The sequence below is a fragment of the Seriola aureovittata genome, chromosome 22 (assembly GCF_021018895.1).
Source record: "Seriola aureovittata isolate HTS-2021-v1 ecotype China chromosome 22, ASM2101889v1, whole genome shotgun sequence".
In the NCBI taxonomy this organism is placed as follows: Eukaryota; Metazoa; Chordata; class Actinopteri; order Carangiformes; family Carangidae; genus Seriola; species Seriola aureovittata.
This window is the reverse complement of record NC_079385.1, coordinates 14,474,249-14,496,179: the sequence shown is the minus strand read 5'-3', so window position 1 is coordinate 14,496,179 and position 21,931 is coordinate 14,474,249. Positions and strand designations below refer to the sequence as shown.

Below are 21,931 nucleotides of genomic sequence, written 5' to 3'. Positions count from 1 at the left end.
AATCTGAATTGATCTGACTACCAACACAACTAATGCTGATGCAGGAACCGTCACCTTGAGGTAGCCAGTGAGATCACTGTGCTTATAGAAAAATCACAACTTGTTTTTACACTTGGGTTTTGTATAGATTAAACAAACCAGATATAATGTGTTTAATGAGTGTCAGTGGTGTTGGTGGGTGGATTTTTTTTTGCCTTCGTACAGAGCCAGGCTAGCTGTTTCCACCTGTTTTCAGCCTGTATGCTAAGCTAACATATCTGTGCTGGCTCTAGGAAGTCAAGTTTCAGTAATCCACAATTTCAAAGGCTTATCAGAGACAAAAACACTACACAGCAGTTCATAGTAATATAAAACTGCATTATCTCTGTGACAATCACTTTATCCACCATCTCAACACTTGTGTGGTAAACAATAGAATCACTCTGTTCTTGTTACAGGGTATTATATCAGGAATGCATGTACTTCACTGACCGACGCAGAGTGTTTCCGGATGATGTCGAACGCATTAGTGGCAAAACTTGATCCATGTTCATTGTTTTTCTTGGAGGAACCTGTATGTTATTTCTTTGCTACAGCCCTCTGCATCCAGACTCCCACTGTGCCAACACAGTAAACTCACTGAAATGAAGGAGGAGGCTGTGTCGGTCTGAACACGGCCTGATGAGAACATTTTCCCATGCCCCACGAAGAGGCTTCCACAGAGAGGTCAGAGGTGAGGCTCAGCTGTAGCACAGCATGGGAGCTGAGGCTTGCAGCACAGCCATGCTTATCTTTTTTTTTTTAAATGGAAAAACTTACAGAAGACAGAAAACAAGAGAAGCTAATGACTGCCACTCTCTCTTGTTTTTATTAACAACTACAGCCAAGATGCCCTTGGGCAAAGAACTGAACTGTCAATTATGCAGCTTCTCAGTGGCCAACAGTGGAGGACTGTGGTATTTAGAGTCAACTGCTGGGTGTTATTGTGTTGAACCGGATTAATTTGACGCAGGGCATTGCGAGTAAGCTTGTTTACTTATCATTTCTGGAAAGCCAAAAGAAAAAAAGAAAGAAATGCATTAAAGAATTTTAGGATTTAACTGAAATAAAATAAAAAAAATAAAAACATAAACACATTAAATGAGACTGATGATCAGATGTCTGGCAAGTCTAAATGCTGCTTTGTGTTGGTGTTTACAACATCTTAAACAATAACCTGAGGCGCTTTTGGAGCATTTCACGAGTCAAACCTTTGAGTATCTGCAAGTGCAGGTGGTCATGCCCGTTTTGGCAGATCTCATCAGCTCCCCGGGGCACGGAGAGAGGATGAGCCGGGGATTGAAGGGAATAGAACAGGGCGTGCTCACCCTGGATGAGTCACCCAGCGCTTTGAAGACACACGCACAAACACAGAGGGGTGAACATGCAACTGCACAAAAAGCACATAGGACACAAAATGCACCCACATGCAGAGGGTTAGAAAGAATATATATACACATCTGAATCAGTCTCTTATTACGGAGGCTATAGTGTGTTAAATATATTTTATGGCTATTTTGCCTGTTTTTCATTGAGTTTTTACGTTTCTTTCCTTTAAAACAACAAAATTTACTTCTGCTGAAGTGAAAATGATGGATATAAATCAGTCCAAGCGTTAAATGCAATAAAAAATATTTCATTTCTCCAAGCAGCCAGACGGCCCCACAACCTTTTTAAACACCCTTCTTTCATTAGCACTCAAAACCAATTAGCTCTGTATGTCCATATGTTGCAGAGCTTCATATGGAACAAAAACATTTATAAGGCTGAAAATAAGCACAGCTTGCTCACCCTTTATGTCGCCACGAACCAACTTCTTTCCAACACACACACACACACACAGGCTCATATTCATTAGCTCTTGCCCTAAGTGTGTGAGAAGCTTTTCCACACATACTTGGCGCTCTAATGTAATTGTCTCATAGATTGTCTCCAGCAGACTAATGTGGAAACTTATATGCCAGAGGTAAAATCCCCCCGTAGTGCAGATGCTCGTGGACGTGCATGTGTACGCGGTTGTGTGAGGGAGAAAATGCGAGACAGGTGAAAGAGAATCTCTCAGGGTTAAAGATTTCTCTCCCTACTTTGCTTCCTCACGTGAGGATTTAAAGGGCTGAGAGAGAAAGAGACAGGGAGAGGGGGAGGGAGAGAGGGATGATGTCACTCCTACAATCGATAGAGCTGTGAGTCTACTTGATGTGATTTCTGCTAAATTTATTACTATCATACGCCACAGGAGCCCCAGGGGTGAAACAGAGTGGCAGCAGGGGGGGATACCATGACCGAGTCTCCTCGCCACGCACATCTGCTCGACATGTTACATCAGCCAAGTGTCAATATACTGATGGATCGGCCAATGCTGTTGTGGCTCGGCCATATTGAGAAATCGACTTAAGCCAATCACTTACTGTAAGACCAGAAGGTCATCAAGAAGAAAGTGTAAAATACAAGAAGGTAAAGGAAAACTCCATGTAGTCAATCACACTTTTTTTTCCTCATGGGAACACGAGGGTTAAGGGTCTTTGCAGGTCTCACTGGTTCCGACTTCAAAACCTTATAAATAAGATATAAACCCATCGGACACTTCAGAGCAGGCAGGAGGTGGGGCAGCTATCCCCGGCCTGGGACCAGTGGGAGGGTAGAATCCATGTGAGCTCATTGTTTGTCTATGTCTTCCACTTTTTCTTTGCCAAAAAATGAAGTAATGTATGTGTATGAATGAAACAAAGGAATGAAATGCATCACGAGCCTTGAGATTTTGTTATAACAGCCAATCAACTTCAAAGTATCCAATCTGCAGTGTGACGAATCTTATCCATGTCTCTGCTTTTTTCCCACTTTCACAAACAATCATATACTTGCAGTCATAAATCGGCCTTAGAAATGTGCTCAGTCACAAAAATATATATACATAAATAAACAGAGAAAAGTGTACAGATGGCCATTATGCTGAATATTTTATTGGCTGGTCTGAAAGGCCAAAAGAAATTGCGAAAGAAAAGAGAGAGAAGGGAGGAAGAGAGTCACTAGGAATGTTATGATGATTATACTGCCTCATAAATGAGCGTGCCCAGCCAAAGTTGGAAGGAAAAGTATCCATAAAGTGTGCGCCGAGGTTTTCACTGTGTGTACAAATGCATCTATTTCACAGCGGCTTGCATGAACACCATGTGCTATGTGTATTTTAAATGTGCGTTGGTGTGTGTAGAAACATTTGCTCGTGCTTTATGTACTTATGTAACTATGTGGGAGAGGATAAAGCAAAACAATGAGATATTTGGACAATGAAGCCTCGACTGGAGGCCAGCCAGGAGGTAAAAATGCCCAGAGATTACTGGGATCCAGGGTGTAACCGCATCCCAATGTCACCCAGTGCCTCTTAGCTGCAGGGATAACTTGGGTCTGGTTCAGGGAATATGGGATTTACACTGATAGAGCTGAGAGAAGATGGCCGTGACCTGCCATAAAAGACCAGCTGAGGACTTAGCGTGTGTATGTTTACGCCTGCACACATGTGTACCCCCTCTGTGTGTGTTGTTATTCCCCATGCGCAGGGGTCATCAGGTTTGTTGGTCTGCTTTGGTGCAGATGACCTTTCTCAGCACCGTGCAGAATGTGTCACACTTCATCAAGCCTAATTACATGTGGGAAAGCTGTTTAGACGCATAAATGACCTTCATGGTAAATAACAAGTTCCAGTCTCCTTGGCGACAACCACATGCATGTGTGCATGGAATCACGCCGATACACACACATACCTGATTTATGCATGCTGTTGTGTGCACACAAGTGGCCACTATGCTGCAGTCCATAAATCAGTTTAGTGTTATGAAGAACATTTTGATGGTAAAATTTCAGCTTTGAGGGGATAAACATCCCCCCAGGCTTCAGGTATCACGTGACAGATGCTCGCAGCCATTGGCTGTGTAAAATGATGTCAGCTCAGTTTACTCACTTTCTGTTTGCTAAAAGAGTTGAAGTACCTTTTTCAACTGGATATTAAGATTTCATTTATTAGGGAATATTTTACAACAACTATGTTTCATGAAGATATAACTTCAGTTAAGCATCTATAAGCAGCATGTAACAGTAAATGCTTCATAGAAAACATACATATCATACATATACTGTAGTGACAATTTATGTGTTTATTAATGTGTTTGTCAATTAATTAATGAAGCATCAATCTGTAAGATAAATGCTCGATAACATGACGGTTAACATGTTATCACTCATGTTATCATATCATTATCAACACTGAAAACTGAATGTAACAAAATTGTCATATCTTAAAAAAGCTTCTTTGCTTACAACAGCATACATTAAAATGAACAAACTGGTTAACAATTAACATCTAACACTGCTAGAATTTCCATGTTATCATAATTTCAAATTAGGCTACCGCTGAGTCCTTACCTTTGACATTCAAGAATAATATTAGCATACAAGCAGTAACAATATGACCACAGGTAGTTAACATGCTAACAGTTAGCATGTAATATTTAGCTTGTTAATGAGGTAACATTTGCATGTTGTCACAATTTACAATTACAGCTGAGTCTATTATTGAGTCTACTGTTTACAACAATATGGTCATACATAGTTTAACCATTTATTAAATGTTTATATAGTTTAGTGCTTGTAGATAATAAATATAGATTAAGATAAAGTTGTATTTATATGGTAAAAACATCAGAATAAACACACTCTAAATCAGCACTTCCAAATCCTGGAGGTAAATCTGAGGGATCACGATACGATTAAAGGGACAGGAAAACGAAGAAATAATGAAGTCTACTATTTAAAATGATGTGTATTTGTTGGCTTTTCTCTAATATTTAATATATTTTGTGAAATACTGTGTATTTCATTCATCTGGGCTCCAGAAATCCTTCAATTTGCAGTCTGAGAAGAAAAAAAATGTTTTCGGTTAAGACTGTCCACAACTCGTGTCCACACGAGGCCATGAGTCACATGTCCATATAAATCCATTTTTAAGGGGGCAAAAGCAAAACAAGATTTGGGAACTAGTGCTCTAAAGAGTAGCTTCCTTAAAAAAGAAAAAAGGTCCTAATTTTCTCAGAGCTGTTTGTGAAAAAATTAGTGTTTTTCTTTTGCAAATTAAAGACTTTAGTCAGGGTCACTGGGAGATATCACAGTAGTAATTTACACTTCAGAACAAAATGCAATGAAAATAGCTGCCACATGTGTCATTGAGCTAACTGCTCTTGTTATAACGCACAAGAGTAAAGGACGGAGTAGATGAAGCACAATTATTTTTGAGTGTTGAGAAAGTGTTATTTCAGACATGTTCCCGTGGACAGTGTTTAGAGTGAGCTGGATACACCAGATATTTTCCACCTCTGGGTAACAGCAGCTAATTTATTCAGCTGAGTCACTTTAAGTCCTGCCCTGCCACCCCATTGTGGTTTAAGGGATGATATTTCTTTAAGGTTAATTCACCATTGTCTGTTGCTAAAAAGAGATAAGTACAGTTTCTAGTGTATCTTAATCCTGGGTGCTGACCAGAGTGGCCAGTGTAGTGTAGCCACAGGGCGGGACAATAAACACTGCCTTTCTTTTCAGCCTGCCAGGAGACATCAACAGCGCCGATTGTACTACAGGGATCGGTGACATCATTCATTCTCTCAGCAGGGCAATACACACGCACAAACACTCACGCACACACACACACAAACCCCTCCTGGGCCGCCCTCTCCACAGGCCAGTAGCTCTAAAAGAAGCCTCTCACAAAGCACAGGGTCAAAAAGTCCAGTGAGTAGGGGCGGGCGGAGAACTCCATTGACCTACATCACAGACATAATCAACAATGGTCATTTGATGAGTTTCCACAACAACCCTCGCGCGCACACTCACACAGGCCCACTATCACTTTCCAGCAAACAAACTACACCACAACCTGCATCTGTCTCGGAGCCATAATAGGCAGCTTGTTATTAGCAAGCTCTCCCGACCCCCGCAGAACTGTCTGCCGAGGCCTCGCCGCTTCAATGGGCCTCTTATATCTGCAGAGAGAAACAGCTACTGCCAAACAAGACTGGCACAGAGAGGGAACAGCGTGGGCACGTGGGAAAAGCATGGGCAATCCGAGGCTCGTCTCGTGATCCAACACAATAAGCTTTAAAACGGGGAAGCTGGCAGACACAAAACAAAACTGATAGATGAACAAGACTGAAAGTCTATAGCCACGGGTATGGTCCCTCGTGACATGATGCTCATCTCACACCAGAGAACAAAATGGTTGATTGGATGAAAAACAAACAAATGTCTGACCATTTATGTTGTCCTTTTTCAAATGATTCAAAAGCGACAAGCAGAACCGCTTCTCACTGTAACTGGCCTGGTGTGAGGAGCTGAGAAAGTGCAGCAATAAAAAGGAGAGAAAGACAAAAGAGCTTCATATCTTTAGGAGATGTATGATTTGAACTTCTCTCGTTTCATTACTCCTGTAAAATATTTAAGCATTGGCTGTGTTGGACAGGTGGAAACTTTGACCTGCAGGTGGTGCGATACAGAAAAAAAAGTGATCACCAAAGTCAACAGGATTCATCTTCAAAGGATCGTGAATGTCTTTTAAAATCACATTTCATGGCAATTCATCAGGCAGTGTTCAGGTATTTCAGTTTGAACCAAAGAGGTTGACAACAGAAACTGTCATCTGGAGAGCTACACCGCTAGAAAGGCGAAAAAGTGACACGAGCAGTTGAAAGTAGCATCCACACTTTGGTGTTCTCAGTTCCTGGGAAAAAAAATGGGTCACTGAATGTTACACGCAACAGAAGAGAACACCAAATGGAACGGATATACAATATATCAGCTTGTTTAAGGTCGTAATCCACACCAGCGTCACAAAATGGCCGATTGTTTGGGGATGCAAATCAGCGAGTCTCATGAGGATCCACAGAGATGCCATGAGTGGGAGATAGTATCTGCTGTGTTTGCATGTCCTGAAGGGCACGCTGTGGAACAAAACAGCCCCGGGTCGGCCAGCCTGTTGGAAAAACACACAGGTGACTGTATCTCCGAGGTCTCTGAATCAACAAAGGCAGACTAATGACAGCGGATGATGTGTGGATCTGATGGCACAACTTTCAGCTCCTTATCCAGTCCGTGTACCAGAACAAGTTCGTCTGATAATCCCTGCACTGCAGATGACCGAGTGTGAGTGTGTGTATGAGGGCAAGAGTGTCTGTATGGGTGTGTACATAATGGATTGTGTGCTTGTGTGTGTGTGTGTGTGGCTGGCTGATAAGCGTAAACAGTCCTCTTAGACTGTAGCATTTGCCTACGCTGATTACATCTCCTTTGCCTTCGCCAACCAAATCAGTCTTGCCCCTTCTTACTGCAACACACACACACACACACAAACATACACACAGATGAAACATTCAAGCAGCCCCTGCACAGGCATGTGATATGTAAACACTTCAAACACAGCGGATCCAAACCACTCAAAACTTCCCCTTTTGGCTGCACTGTCAACAAATAGGACGTTTTGCCCATGCAAATTTAAAACCCCAGAGGTAGCGAGATGGAAATCTCGGACAATGATGAACTCATACTTTCCTGTGCTCCTGTATGCTAATGAAAGGCTTTATGTGGATGGGTTGTCAGGGGATTTATAATTACAGGGCTGGGGAGGAGGGCTAAGGAGCTGTAATGAGCCGTGTAGCTTGGTAGGTCCTCTGACTGGAGAGCTAGAGGCCAAAAAGCCCCCTGTGGAACCTGATTCTGTATATTTGTGTGTGAGAGTGTGTGAGTGTGTGTCTGTCTGTGTGTGAAGATTTGCTAGAAATGTGTAGAGATAACTTGTGGGAGTGCTAATTTGAGTATTATGAAGTCTGTTCACATTCTCCAACTGTCTCCCAGACAGACATGAAGATGTTTTCTTTTTAAGCTGGATCAATCACATGTAGGTTTGCGTGTGCTGGTTTCAACATTGCAAAACAACCTGGAGCCTGCAGGGTTATTGTTTAGCTGGTTTGGCTTTAAGCTACAAGATGAAAGGGTAAAGCTCTTTGGTTAACTAAGATTGAGTTTGATTAGTGCTTAATCTTCTCCTTAAGGAGTGGTTACAGTCCTCAAAACAAATGGGATGTTGGCCTCCTCACCACTTCACTGGATGAATCTCAGTGAAACAACAGATGCTGTAAGACTTTCAAGAACAAATAAAGTAGTTTAGAATCATCTTGCTCTGTATAACTTGCCGTACAGAAAGAGAAGCTGTAGCTCTGCCAGACTTCATTCAGAGCATGCCAAACATAGCTGCTTACTATTTTCTCCCATGCCGTGAAATCATTGTTTATGAAGCTTAAAATGTGAGTGGCGAGGAGCAGCCAAGCATCTGGCGAGGAGCAGCTGTTAGTCTCAAAGCCATATTGTCCAAAACTGGTTCTCCCTTTATGCCTACAGTACAACTGTGGCTACCTCACCTTTATGTAACCCTCTCTATCTGTCCTTTAAGGATAGTATGGACTATCTATGCAGAACAGGGGTTCAACCTAATCTAATAATAATAATCTAGAATCGATAAAATAGGCTCCAAGTTACTTGTCTAAACTATAACGGTAGACAGGAAACATCCACCTCAATGAACACACACGACAACTGAGCGGATCTTGTAAAGGTAAGTGTATTATATTCAATTGGTCAATTTAAAGTCACACAAATACACGTTCTTTTTTTAGCTAAAAATATATTGGAAGGAAATTAAATGTATTACCAGCAACCAGGTTACCCTCCAACAAGCATAAAAAATAATGACATTCTTGTTCTGCAATCACACTAAGTGTATAAACCAAAAGCCTTGTACACATTAAATGCTTCTCTTCTAACCAAGTTCAATGAATAAGGAAATAAATGAAAATAAAATGAAAATTAATGAGAGCGATCAAAATGTCCTACCACCCTCGTCTACACTGAATGTACCACAGGAAGGTCCAGGGTGATGACTGATGGTTGGGTGGAGATGGAGACTTCCTGGGAGGACGGTTAGACAGCGGTTGAGATGCGGATGAATGACAACAGACGAGATGGTGGACAGACAATGTCTCTGCTTCCAACAGAAGATCTCTTCAAAACCAGCCTACACAACATGCAGGAAAATTAAGCACAAGTCCTCATAAAGTTATTATAAATGTCCATTGAGTTCTGCTTATATAAAGTCACTGCTGTATAATGTTTTAAATGTCCTTTTTTTCCATCAACTTAAACAAATGTAACATAACACAATCCACAGTATACCTCAAAGTACATTATCTCAACATAAACACATGAGAGAAATTGTTTCTCTAACAGACCTATTTACTGTACTCAAACGTGCTTTTAGCAGACTTCATAACTAGCTTACATATAGCTTAGCAGCATGAAAGCTTGTGCTAGCCTCAATGCCTATCTCCACTCCACATGGTAATTAAGCATCAAACACACAATTTACCTGGACAGGAGTCATAAAAAACACAATTACCACACACTCATGACAAAGTTTGATCTCCTTCATAACAATCCCGACTGGTTTTAGTAGAAGTACCGAGCTTTTATCTACTCTTTTTATCTGCACGCATCATTTCATATTGCAGTTAGCATGCTAACGTAGCAGACAATGAGTTACAAATGCTAACTCACCGGGATATCAAATGTTAGCAGTTCTAAGCATCCATAGACGAAGTCACAGCTCCTTCATCAACTCATGATGTGCTCAGCATCAAGCATAAATTTACAGCTTTAACTTTGGCTAAATCCATCAGGTAGCTCATTATCTTTAGCAGGACTGCATCGTTTCAGGGAAAAACAAAAATAGGTGTTATTTAGAGAAAGAGTGCCACTCTGAGCACTTTTTGCGCACTGAGCAGAGCTACAACCTAGCAACCCCATTTAAAGGGACAGTAACATAAAAGTAATCTGGGGCTAAACTACCCCGGTTACATTTAGACACCTTGAGCCATATACAGGTCACCAGCAGACATGAAACCACAGCAACCCCTGTGTCTGTGATTCCCCACCTGTTATCTTCAGTGGTGTCTTCAACCTCTATGTGGTCTGAGGGAACAAGGCCTGCTGAAGAAGAAAAAAAACTGTTATTTTTTATTTGTATAGTTTTCGTGTTAATTTGTGCCAAATTCGCTTCTAATCATGTTTTTCCATTCACCTTATATGCAATCGAGCAGACTCTAAACTTCACTTCATGTTCTGTCTGAACACACAGTTTGGATAGATGTTTTGCTGCTTCATCCATCTTTTCTGTCAGTGCTGGTCCACATGAGAGCTGATCCACATTCAGCTGATTGCGGAGACAGACGGCAGACATGGAGGAGGAACACAGGAGCTCATTCACCACCACCACCACCACCACCACCACCACCACCACAACGCTCACAGTGGTTTGTGATTTGGCCTTTTAACATCTGTTGCAGACTGAGTGACCTTTGCACCATAAAGGCAGAGCTGCAGAATGCTGTTTGTTACTGTTTGGCTGCCAAACCCCTTTTTTTCCATTGCATGGGTGTGCATCCTGAGAGAAAAAAAGTACTAAGAGTACTAAGATTTTTGTGTCACACTCACACTCCCCTCTTCTTTCCGTAAATGTTTTTACACCACAAACCATAGTTGGAACAATGACTTAAAAATCCCCACACTTCCCTGAAAGAGGAAACCAGCTCTGTTGCTGCTGCCTCACTGCCACCAGAAAGAGAAAACTGTTTTTGCCTCAGAGATGAAAACAACTAGGCCAAGTCAGTTTTTTTTTCTGCTTACAAAAGGGAAAAAGTGCATATTTTGATAAGTATGCAACCATCCTCTCATACCTCAGATAGGCTCTGCAAGTGGCTCTTTAAGGGCCTGTTTGAGTGATAAATGACAACACAGGGGTTCTTGGAATTTGCCTCCCAGTCGCTCACTTTCACAAAGTCTTTATGGAATAGGTCCCTTGCTACATTACGTTACGCACACTATCAATCTGGCCATTAATTAGCCTGGAAGAGACAGGGTAATGTACAGAGCAAGGCAGACTCAGCAGGACAATAACAGAGGGTTATACTGTTTAAAAAAAAAAAAAAAAAAAAAAGAACAGTAAAATGAGTGTGTCTTTAGGGAACCTTGAAGCGGGGGTTCCCCTCCTTTGTGCCTTATGATCTTTAAAATGAAGAACCATCGACTTACAGCCTGTCTTTACTTATTGTTGCATATGTCAGTAAGTTGTGAGCAGAGTGAGTCCCCCTCATATATGTAACTTTTCTGTTCTTTTAAGCAAACTATAGAAACCTGATAAGAAAACAATAGAGAGTGGAGAGACAACAAGAGGAGGGTGGGGTGGTGGGGGAGGGAGGGAGGGAGGGTTTCCATGAAGTTTGGTTCCATTTTCAAAATTTATTTAAGGGAAGAAAAATAATATCTACATATTATTTTTATTGTGAACTTGTGTCCCTTTTGTTGTTTATTGCGTTGTGTTCTTTGATTTATATTAGTTAATTTCAATGATTTAAGTGCTGGAAAAGCCACTAAGAATTTGAATTACAAATTTCTAAACTTCTAATAACAATAACACCCAGTGAAGGACATTACATTGATAAAAGCATACAAATCAGAATAAAATGTTTTTATATTGTTGTCTCTTTGAAACTTTTAATATTTTAATTAAGTTATTGTGCTTTTTTGATAAGAGAGATAAAGATAGAGAGAAATCTTACTTCCTCATACACATCAACCGAAAGCCTGTAAACTTTTCCGCCCCTGGCCAGGTGTGGGGGGGGGGGGGGGGGGGGTGCTGTGAGTGACCTCTACTTCTAATTACCCCCAGATAAGAGTGAGAGTCTGACAGGAATTGCTGACTGGGACTGATAAAGAAAAGTTGGATCTGTGCTGTCCAGTAATGTTAATATTTATTTGTTTTCATTGGTTGTAAGACATTTATTTTGAGTTACCAGCATTTGACTTCATATTTTGTTTTCCTGGCGATGATACTTGTGTCATATCTTCTGATTGTGTGTTATGAGGTCACTTGGGATGAGGCAACAACTAGAACACTCAAGTTTTGTAACACTTTTTTTCCTGTCATAATAATTTCATGTGGAAACATGAAATTGAACTGACGCAAGAAATTATCTGCGTAAGACCCAAAGCTCATGCGCGTGGACATGCACACAAAAAAAATCACACATGCAAATTGAGAAAGGAAAGCCAGCGGGTCAACATAACCTGATTTGAGATATTCATCAGCTCTCTCTGCTTGTGCCACATATGTCGAAAATTACATTTGTGATCAATCTCCACTCTTCACTTGCACTTGGCAATCAGCTCTGTGATTGAAACCCCCCTCCAATCTCGATAATAAGTTGATTTCATGCAGACACACTGTGACACAATTTACATGTCTTCACCTTGCTGCAAGGACGCTCTCCGTAAAAACCCGAAAAGGTTTTACATACATTAGAATACAGAACGCTTCATAGCTTAACGTCTTTGGTTATGAAAGCGGTGGAAATGTGATTCTAGGAGTACAATATGTCAGTCAGGAGTATTGTCTATGATTGGGTGTGTTGTGTCTTTCTTTGCTACACAATGCCGTATGGATTATATTTGCATTTGTCCCCTAAAGATACAGTTCCCTGCAAAATAAGGAGGTTTTTTCAGGGGGATGGGCAATATCTCCTGAGAGATGTGTTGCATAAAAAATACTGCATTTTTTTACTTTTACTGTTTCTGCATTGACAAGGGGAAGATCCGGGCGTCAGCTTTGTGTGATTTCATTTTTGTACTGATTCTCAATCAGAACAATTTGATTATGGAGAAACACCAGAAGCCAACCAAATATCTTGATGTGACTGCAACCAGCACGAATGTGGAAAGTCCACAATAGCCTAGCCATTGTGTTTTTCTGGTTACTCTGGGAACATAAAATTCATTAGATTGACTGACAACATTAAAAACCTCTCAGCCAGAGGTTTTTTCCTAGAAGCCCGGTTTTGTCCAAGCAATGGCTGCCTTCTACGCACTGTGACTTGGATTCAGTGCATTGGTCGTCATTTTGCAGCCAGTGGCAGTTGTTCTCTTTCTCCTCAACGCCAATGAAAACATCCAGGCCACACTTAACCACTGCTTCATAAAAACTAATGCCACACTGCCTCTTCCAAACTTTAAATGTTTCAGCTGTTAACTACATGCAGGAGCATCAAGAAGCAAACAATGCTTCCTTTCTTTCTACTTTGTTGTGTACTCAGTGACATGCAGCGACTTTTTGCACAAGTTATGGATAAATTAAAACATAAAACAAAAAAATCTTTTTTAAATCACATTTCTAAAACAAAAAATTCATGAGCAAAAGTGTAAGAAATGTATTAAATCTGTTTGTCTGCTCATAAACTAAAAACATTAGCATGCCTTGCTAACTAGCTTGTTACCTACATTTAGCTATTAGCTAACTATATTATTATATGCAGGTGGAGGTTAGAGTAGAAAAGCCCTGTGCACTTTCAATAGTAAACATCTGCATGTCATGTTAGAAAGAAATAAAAGTCTGGTATTAGATATTTTCTTTTATAATTCTGCATTTTATACTTGGGTTAGTCACGTAGCTCTACCCTGCTATGCAGTACTGCTCTTTTATTTTCATGTCTTCATGGATTAGCTGAACATGCTGACTACTTAGATCTCAAATCTGGGCCATATTGTTTTTAAAAATGACCATGAAGTGTTAAATCGGCCACTGTTAACACTGTAAACTGCTTTTGTTTAGTGCCATATTGGAAAACTACCAGTAGCAATAATAGTAAAGGTAAAAAAATTTTAGTTTCAATCTTCAGACAAGCCAACGTATAGATAGTTGAACCTATGTGCTGCTTATTATGGCACATGAACCGTAATGCTTACTTGCTTTTTAGTATGTGCACAATAGAAGGAAAGTACCAATATATACAAAGAGTTGAATGAGCACTGATGGGAAAATGAAAATAAATACATATACTATAAATCCCCCTGTGATTTTTGGGGGACTTCTTCAGCTGTGGGCCTCACATGTGACAACACAATTGCTGTTAGTTGACTTGAAGGAAAACAGAAAACAGAAGAGAGGAAAAACTAATAATTAAGAACAGTGAGATTTACTCCATTAAAGAGGCAGCGACTGGTGTGTACTAGAAGGCGGGCAGGGAGGAAGACGGATGATGGGGGAGTGTGGGGAAAGGCAACGGAAGGAGAAGCAGACGTCACCCATTACCTCATTACCATTACTCTTAGTGACTCTGGAGTTGATGAATGAAAGGGTATGAAAGCAATTTCATTACAGGCAGCGAATAGGAATGGGAGCTGGAAGAGAATGCGGAAGAGTAGGAGATAAAAAGCTTTGCACAAATAACAACCAAAAAGCTATTATTTCAAGCTCTTCCCACATACTGGTTTAATATAGTAGATAAAAAAGCCACAATTTCTTCCCCCGAAAAACACATTTCAGGTTTTCACATTGTTTAAACATTGCACCAAGTGACACACACACACAAAGCAATGCATTAGCAGCTTGCTGTCAGTATATTGCAAATGCTATACTGTCTCTCACATCAATCTATGTGCAGTGAAGTGTGATTGCTCATGTCTAGACCCAGATCAAACAATGAGAAAAAGCCACCTGGAGTTTTTTTTTTTTTTTTTTCACATCCCGAACAGTACAAACATTATCCACTTTCCAGTAGGACAGGCAATTTTCCCTAAGCAAATGAGATACATTGTTTGCTCTACTAACACAATCACTGGAAACCAGCCCTACCTGTTGTAGTGTGTGAAGCAGAATGGGTGTGGGGCGAAAAAAAAAGCATATGTGCGGTGACAAACAACCTTGCAAGGTGCCAGATTTCATAAGCGGTAATAAGGCTGCCGTTCACAAGGACATGGAGGTGAATTAGGAAAGGTTTGTTACGGATGAGTTCATGTAAGAGGTGTGTGGTGTTTTGGAAAGTGTCACACGGATAAAAGGAGACAATCGGCGATGGAGATGGATTAGCGGGAGGCCTCACAAAACCTGACACAGATGCACACTCATCTCAGCTGTGATAGCAATGGGCGGCGGGGGTCGAATACAGTTGTGTGTGTGTTGAGTGTGTGTGTGTGTTGATTGAGTGACAGACAGAGGATCTGTGTTTAAGAGTCCTGGGTGATCCTAAGTAGCCTGATAGCACAGGGCGTATCACTCCGGAAATGGAAACATGGGTCGGAAAGAGCTGATAAACAAACAAGACCTTCTGCGGTCAGAGCATCACGAGGACAAAATTAGAAACCACACTCACCCTGACCAAAGGTAACGATCACTGAAGTGAGCGCCGCAGCTGCTCAACCGCCACGATTTTTCCATGCATGCATCACCTGTTTGGTTGGAAGGTCACCTTCTCTGGTGTGACAAGTGAAACCAAATAATTGGCTGTTTTTATACGTTCAGTGTGTTTGTGGCTCACTACGGCTGATGATCCGTCTTTCAAAGAAATCTTCAAAAGTCTGATGGGGGTTTCTTTACTGTACACAGCACAGATACAGGTGCTGTCGATTACTGAAGCTGTGGTAAAGGGGAAACACAGTGACAGCAGTTTACAGGGAGCAGATGATCACCGGATTACTTTCCAGAGATACACACAAATCCAACTGCTTTTTATGCAACCTCGTCTCCTAGAAATTACAGAGAAATGTCTTAACTTCCAACAGCAACAATGGAGCATTTTGTTCCCAAAACGTTCCCAAAACATCACTGCTAAAACAAATTAGTAGAATATAAATGCAACTCAGAGGACACCTGAATGTTTTTTTTTTTTGCATCATTTTTTGTTTGTATCTCTTGTGTTGTGTTCCCGAGTTGTTCCTGTGAAGTCTGCTGTAAAGCTGTGAGCCAGGATCTGAGGGTAGCAACAATGAGCTCCTGCTGAGGAAGCTGAGTCTGGGCTTTTTATACGGCCTGTAACGACGCAGTTCTGGCTGGCTGACACCTGATAAACTCCACTCCTCTGGAGACGAAGCAGCGGGCATGATGCGAGGCTGCAGCTGCTCCTATGGACATGCTATATTGTACATTCATATGTGCATTTGTTTAACTTCTGTCTATACAGGACTGTAGACTGAAGAAAGTATCTCGAGACTGATGCGAACAGAAACACACGAAACCACAACCAAATACCAAAATTTATTAGCCCGCCTGTAGGCCCCTCTTTAGTCTAAGCAGAGTTTTATGACCACAGTGGAGCCTTTCCTCTCTCTGCAGGGTCTGTGTTAAAACTGTTAACTATGTCAACATTTGCAAAACACAAGTCAACTGTCTCTCTATCACCAAGGGAGGAGCACCTTGCGTCTAACAACACAGGTCACAGGTCATAGTTTACCACCAAACTATTAAATCAGACAGGCTCAGCAACCAAACCGACAGAGGTAAAAACATCGTTTATTAGCTCCACAACACAAACAGGAAGGTGTGTTTCTATGTGCGATGAAGAAAAGATAGATGATTACATCTTCAGAGCAATCAGAGTATTATTATTATTATTATATATAAGAACTTTACACTTTCTTCCCTACACATTTTCCCAGCCCATCCTGGGAAATCAGCCAGTTTTAATTTTTTTCTAAAGATAACCCTGCTTCTTTAACCTCTAGGCTACCGCCGCTCCCATTTGACAGAGAAATACTGTATGTGAGCATTTTCAGTCTGCAAACAAACAACAACAATGCACTTCTCTTCCTCTAAGGCAAGGGAGCTGGAACGTTATAAATAGGAATATAGGGGAAGTGTGCAAACTGCAAGCAAAGGAGCACAAACAGCACAAAACATTAGGAAAACACTCCTATATATGAGGAGCACTTAGTGACTTTGCTTTGATCTCTGTGTATCTTCCACATCGTGTGCATCCTCCCCTCGTGACTGAAGCGGATTTTACGGTTGAAATTATAATTAGAGATAATACCGTTCGAAACTATTTCAAAAGGGGAAAGAAGGGGGTCCTAATGTTATCAAATCAGCAACGTACTGCAGCATATGTTCTGTGTTAGTGGTGATACTATGTGTAGAAATACACATGCCAAGATATGAAGAGGAAGATATGGGGTTTTAAACTGCCAGAGCTTGTTAAGTGAAAGACACGTTGTCTCTATGATTAAATGGCCGTCTATGTAACAGTCCCTAGTAATGGAGATGTGCTCCTTTGTTGCTTTGTACAATTCATGTGTGTATACACTGCGTGCATGCATGTGCCATGCTCATGTGTAAAAGTGTGTGTGTGTGTGTGTACGTCTCAGTCTTTCCTGTGTCATCCATCCGTCCCTTGTGAACTCTGTATGCCATTAAAGGATGGCAAGACTGCAGCCATTAGTGTAACAGGATCAGACCACTGAGAACCTTTAGACACACACACACACACACACACACACACACACACACACAGACGTATGCATGCATACATGTGCTTCAGACATTTGCTCAATATCAAGAGGGCAGACACACACTCTCAGAGACATACTGGAAACCATTACCACTGTTTCCTTCACAGCACTTAAGTGGGCCTTTAGTTATTTTGTATGTGTGTGTGAGGAGGTATATGAATGCAGGGTTGTGTGGGAAAGAAGAAAGAAGATCAAATCATGACAGCGGCAAAGCATCCACCCCTGCAGCCCACTTTTTGGCAGGAAGTTAAACCAAGACAAGAGGGAGAGAAAAGCAGCAGCAATCCTGTTTCTCCCCCCATATGTCACCCACACAGCCCAGGATTCTGTCCCCCACAGGAGGAAAAAGGGAAAATGAAAATCTCCTTGTTTTTTCCTGATGTTTTCTCTACCCAAGAGGCAGAGCTCACAGCCAGCCACATCTCTTCCAGTAAGCTATAATTATCACCAAACCGACGCAGATTACTGGAGGAGGGAGAGAGTGGGAGAAACAGTGGCGAGGGTTTTCGAACAATGGCGGAGAAAATGATAGGCTTGATATTGAGGTCACATAATAAAGGCAAATAGAGCCCAAATGAGTTGATTCTATGGCTCACACAACATTCCCCGTGCCTAGCCAATGGAGACAGAGGGGGTTTTGTCCTTGGCTGCTGTTAGCATTTTGCACAACATGTGCTGCTGGTAATTATGTTTGCCATTGAAAAACACTTGAATGGTTTGAAAAGACAGAGCAGGGAAGACGAGAACCATCGTTATCTGTCTCTGTTGTGCTCTAGTAATGAAATTGCTGTTGATTGAATTAGGAACATGATGAACGATTTCTTATGCTAGCCTTGGAGGCGTGGGTGGGTGTGACCAAATGGGCTGCGGGCCATATTTGGACAGCTTTGGGCCAAATGGTGTTGCGTTTCCACACGGCTCGTGTGACATGGGAGGCCATTTGCTGTGAGGGGCAGAGATCAGAGATGTTATGAAAAATGATCTGAGAGGGATTGTGTCGGGGCTGAAATGAAACACATATGGCTCTCGAGCGGTGGATATACACACAGGCAATCATGCAGACAATGAAATCCAAACACATCAAGGTCGAAAACATAAACACTCAGGCAGAAACACACACGCACTATACGGCTCGTGCAAACCCTCCAAATATTTGGAACCAGTTGGACGAGACAACGCCCCCTGTCATCTGTCCAATCACCTCAGGAGCATGTTTTTCACAATCACCTTATCAATCTTGTTAACCCCAACCACCACCAATACCTCCACCTCCCTCCTACACCACACCCTGTGGCACACATTCTGTCACACACACACACAAACACACACACACACACACACATAAAGATCTTGTTTTGCCAGAGCAAGGCCCCTCCCCTGCCCTGCTATCACCAGGTATTTCTGGATTCCCATTGGTCACCTGAGGAGCAAGATTGCAACACCCTCTGAAGGTTCAGTGACCTTCACTCCCCGTGTTACTATGAAGCATCAACATCTGACGGGATGAGTCAGAGGGAAGTCAGCTGCAGTGATTAACAATGTTTTTGCAGAGGCTTCAGCTGAAACATATGTGCATAGGTACACACATACCTTCCGTACAGATGTAATGTAGGTCTACTGCGCAACCGCTGCATGCTCTGCAGCGCGCTGTCCAACTTTTAGTCCTGGGAGCCAGCTCCTCCAAAGAGAAGCATGCACAAGTGCTGCGTGTGTGTGAATGAGTGTATTTTTGCGTGCACGTCCTCTTGGACACTAGAATCAACCAATTCGGTAAAAAAACAACTCACGACCATGGAGGTGTGAGACTCTGTTGACACTCGAGGGCCCTCAGGGTTGAGCACAAGTTATTTTTTACCAAGAATCACCTGGGAGTGCGAGGCAACACACCTCTCATAGAACCTGTGTGTGTGTGTGTGTGTGTGTGTGTGTGTGTGTGTGTGTATCAGGGCATACCATGAGGTGTAGGTACAGGTTAAACCTACACACCTGCATCCTTTTTATGGAAGCAAAAACACACAGCAGACAGTCCTGCGTTTGTACAGCCGGGGAAACTGTGAAATACCGTCACCTACAGCGTATACAGTTGGCTTGGCAGGATCTCAAAGTATGCACGAGCAAATGGTGAAGCAACATGACTGCCATTAGTGGACTGTGTTTGTTCAGTCTGCTCTCAAGCTCTGAGGCCTTTCCAGTCAAAACACTTCTTCTATGGGACCCATTTAATTTAGTGTATTACAGTATCTGAAGACTCGCCTCATATAGCCACATGCTGTTACTTTTAACACCTTACATGATAATTTGATCTTGTACCTCCACCCATGTGAAATAGAGTAAGGGATTAGAAGACAACAACAACCTCTTTGTCATTCTGAGAAGACAGGCCGTGATACAATAAGAGGAAATCCTTGCAGCATACTGATCAGCTTGAATCATGTTCCCCCGACTCGGAGCTCTACAGCGCTACCAAATGACAATATATCCAACAAAACAACTACTGTATCACCCTTGGACATTATCTAACACAGCGCTCACAGTGAAACCTCAAACCACTGCAGACATGTGGCTCAGCTGATGACCCCACCCTTGTGGGCTCCCCTGCAAAAAAACATTTCATAGCCAACATGGGTATGCTTTTGCATGCGAGGCTGCTGGTGCAGAACAGGGTGTAAAGTTCAACAGTGTTCAGCTGTACATGCTTGCAGACAAACTCCAGTAAGAAAACACTGCATAGGATGTTTGGAGGCTCGTTCAGTGCACCGGCTCTCATCTGTGGTTGTGCAGTTTCACACAGTAAACATGCACATACAGTAGGCTCATATTAGAATGATGACGATTCTGACATCCTGACTTCCTTGAGTTCAGTAAGAATCCCACCCGAAGCCCGCTGCAGTCAAAGACAAGTTATAAGAATCAGTAGATAACCTAAGATATCTGCAAAAATGAATCCCAGTGTGTCCTCAAAAATCTGGACTCTATCTAATAAACAATTTATGTTTTTGTTGTTAGGCTGTATCAAACCTGCATGGATGATAATCTAATTCATTGATTATTTAAGGTGATTTTATTGAATCATTGCTTGTGTTTTGTGCTGTTTTGTAGGTATTTTTGAGTTGAGTTTATGTATTTTAAAGGTCCATGCATTGCAAACTAGCATGGGCTACAAATGCTTTGGTATGTGGCATTGGTTCATGCAATATATTTGCCCCTAAAATAAACATTAAATAAATAAAGAGATAAACCTTAAGATATGGTGGCGTCGTGTGGCGTAGTGGTCTAAGCAGGCGCCCCATGTGTAGAGGCTACAGTCCTCGCTGCAGTTGGCCCCGGTTCGAGTCCCGCATCGGACGGCCTTTACTGCATGTCTTTCCCCCTCTCTCTGCCTCCTCATTTCCTGTCTCTCTCCACTATCCTGTCCAATAAAGGCACAAAAGCCCAAAAACATATCTTTAAAACAAAAAAACCTTAAGATATGTAGGGGTGCAAAAGCAAAACCAGCACAACAACAACAGCCAGCCCTGCTACTGTGCAGTAGAAACGGCTAATACGGCTAAAAACACACCAAGAATCCGCTGCGATGACAAAAACTCAATGGAATGACAGTCAAACAGCTTAAAGCCGTACTTAAGTATGTGTTGTGAAGTGAGGGCCATGCAAACTGATGCAGTGGAATTTATGAGGTGGATGTATTTATGGGAAACGGCTGCAGTGGCTGGCCAGAAAAGTACAGTGTGATTTCCTGCTCTCGCTTCTTTCTCAATACCATCTGGCATGGTTATGGCTCTGCTAGTACGTATGTAATCACTCTGATACTTTTTAATATACTACAAATAGCACTGATGCCCTAAAGCTCTGTGCATCACTTTGTAAAGGAATCCCAGCTTTATGAGGGATAGTGCTCAATCAGAGAAAGTAGAGGAGAGTGTTGTCTAGACGTTGCATAATGAATGAGGCAGACTTTGTGGTCACAGCAGTGAAGGTGCATTTGGTCACATTAACAATATTCTTCCAGACAGCTTTAATGTGTTGTAATGTCTGCATGAACTCACTCACAAACTCAGGTAGGTGAAAACAAAAGTGCACTTTTGCACTTTTTGCAGACGCTGAACTGCAGGAGACTCGAAGGGAAAGCCTGTGATGCGAATGTGACAGAAGGGTCGGCGAGTAAAGGAATGAAGTTTGATGCTGAACTTGCAACGTTTCTTCCCGACTGGTAAGTAAACAGCTGTTAATGCTAATGCTGGCTATGTAGCGATAGCAAAACTTACATATAGCTCCTCTAATAAAATCAAACAAATAACGGTTTTTCATGCAGCATCTGTGCATTTTTATTTATTTTTTTAATATTAATTACTGGGCTGAAATTGCATGTCGGAAAAAGTCCAAACTCCACTTCCTCTACCTGAACATCTACAGCACCATTTCCTAAAACACTGAGTAGAAAACTCTGTATCCTCGTCTTCATATTGTCGTCACAACGCTGTGCAGCCTGAAA

The 21,931-nt window shown here is 41.8% G+C and overlaps 1 long non-coding RNA gene across 2 annotated transcripts; it reads right to left on the bottom strand.

Annotated features, from left to right (window-relative positions):
- Window positions 1–8,655: 8,655 nt before the first annotated feature.
- Window positions 8,656–10,351, bottom strand: LOC130163716 (uncharacterized). Of its 2 annotated transcripts, XR_008826511.1 has the most exons (3): window positions 10,187–10,351; window positions 10,041–10,095; window positions 8,656–9,124 (listed from the first exon to the last, which is right to left on the bottom strand). It is a non-coding gene; the product is annotated as an uncharacterized LOC130163716 (long non-coding RNA). The 2 variants fall into 2 exon arrangements; XR_008826510.1 differs by lacking the exons at window positions 10,041–10,095; window positions 10,187–10,351 and adding an exon at window positions 9,664–9,808.
- Between the last annotated feature and the right edge of the window lie 11,580 nt (window positions 10,352–21,931).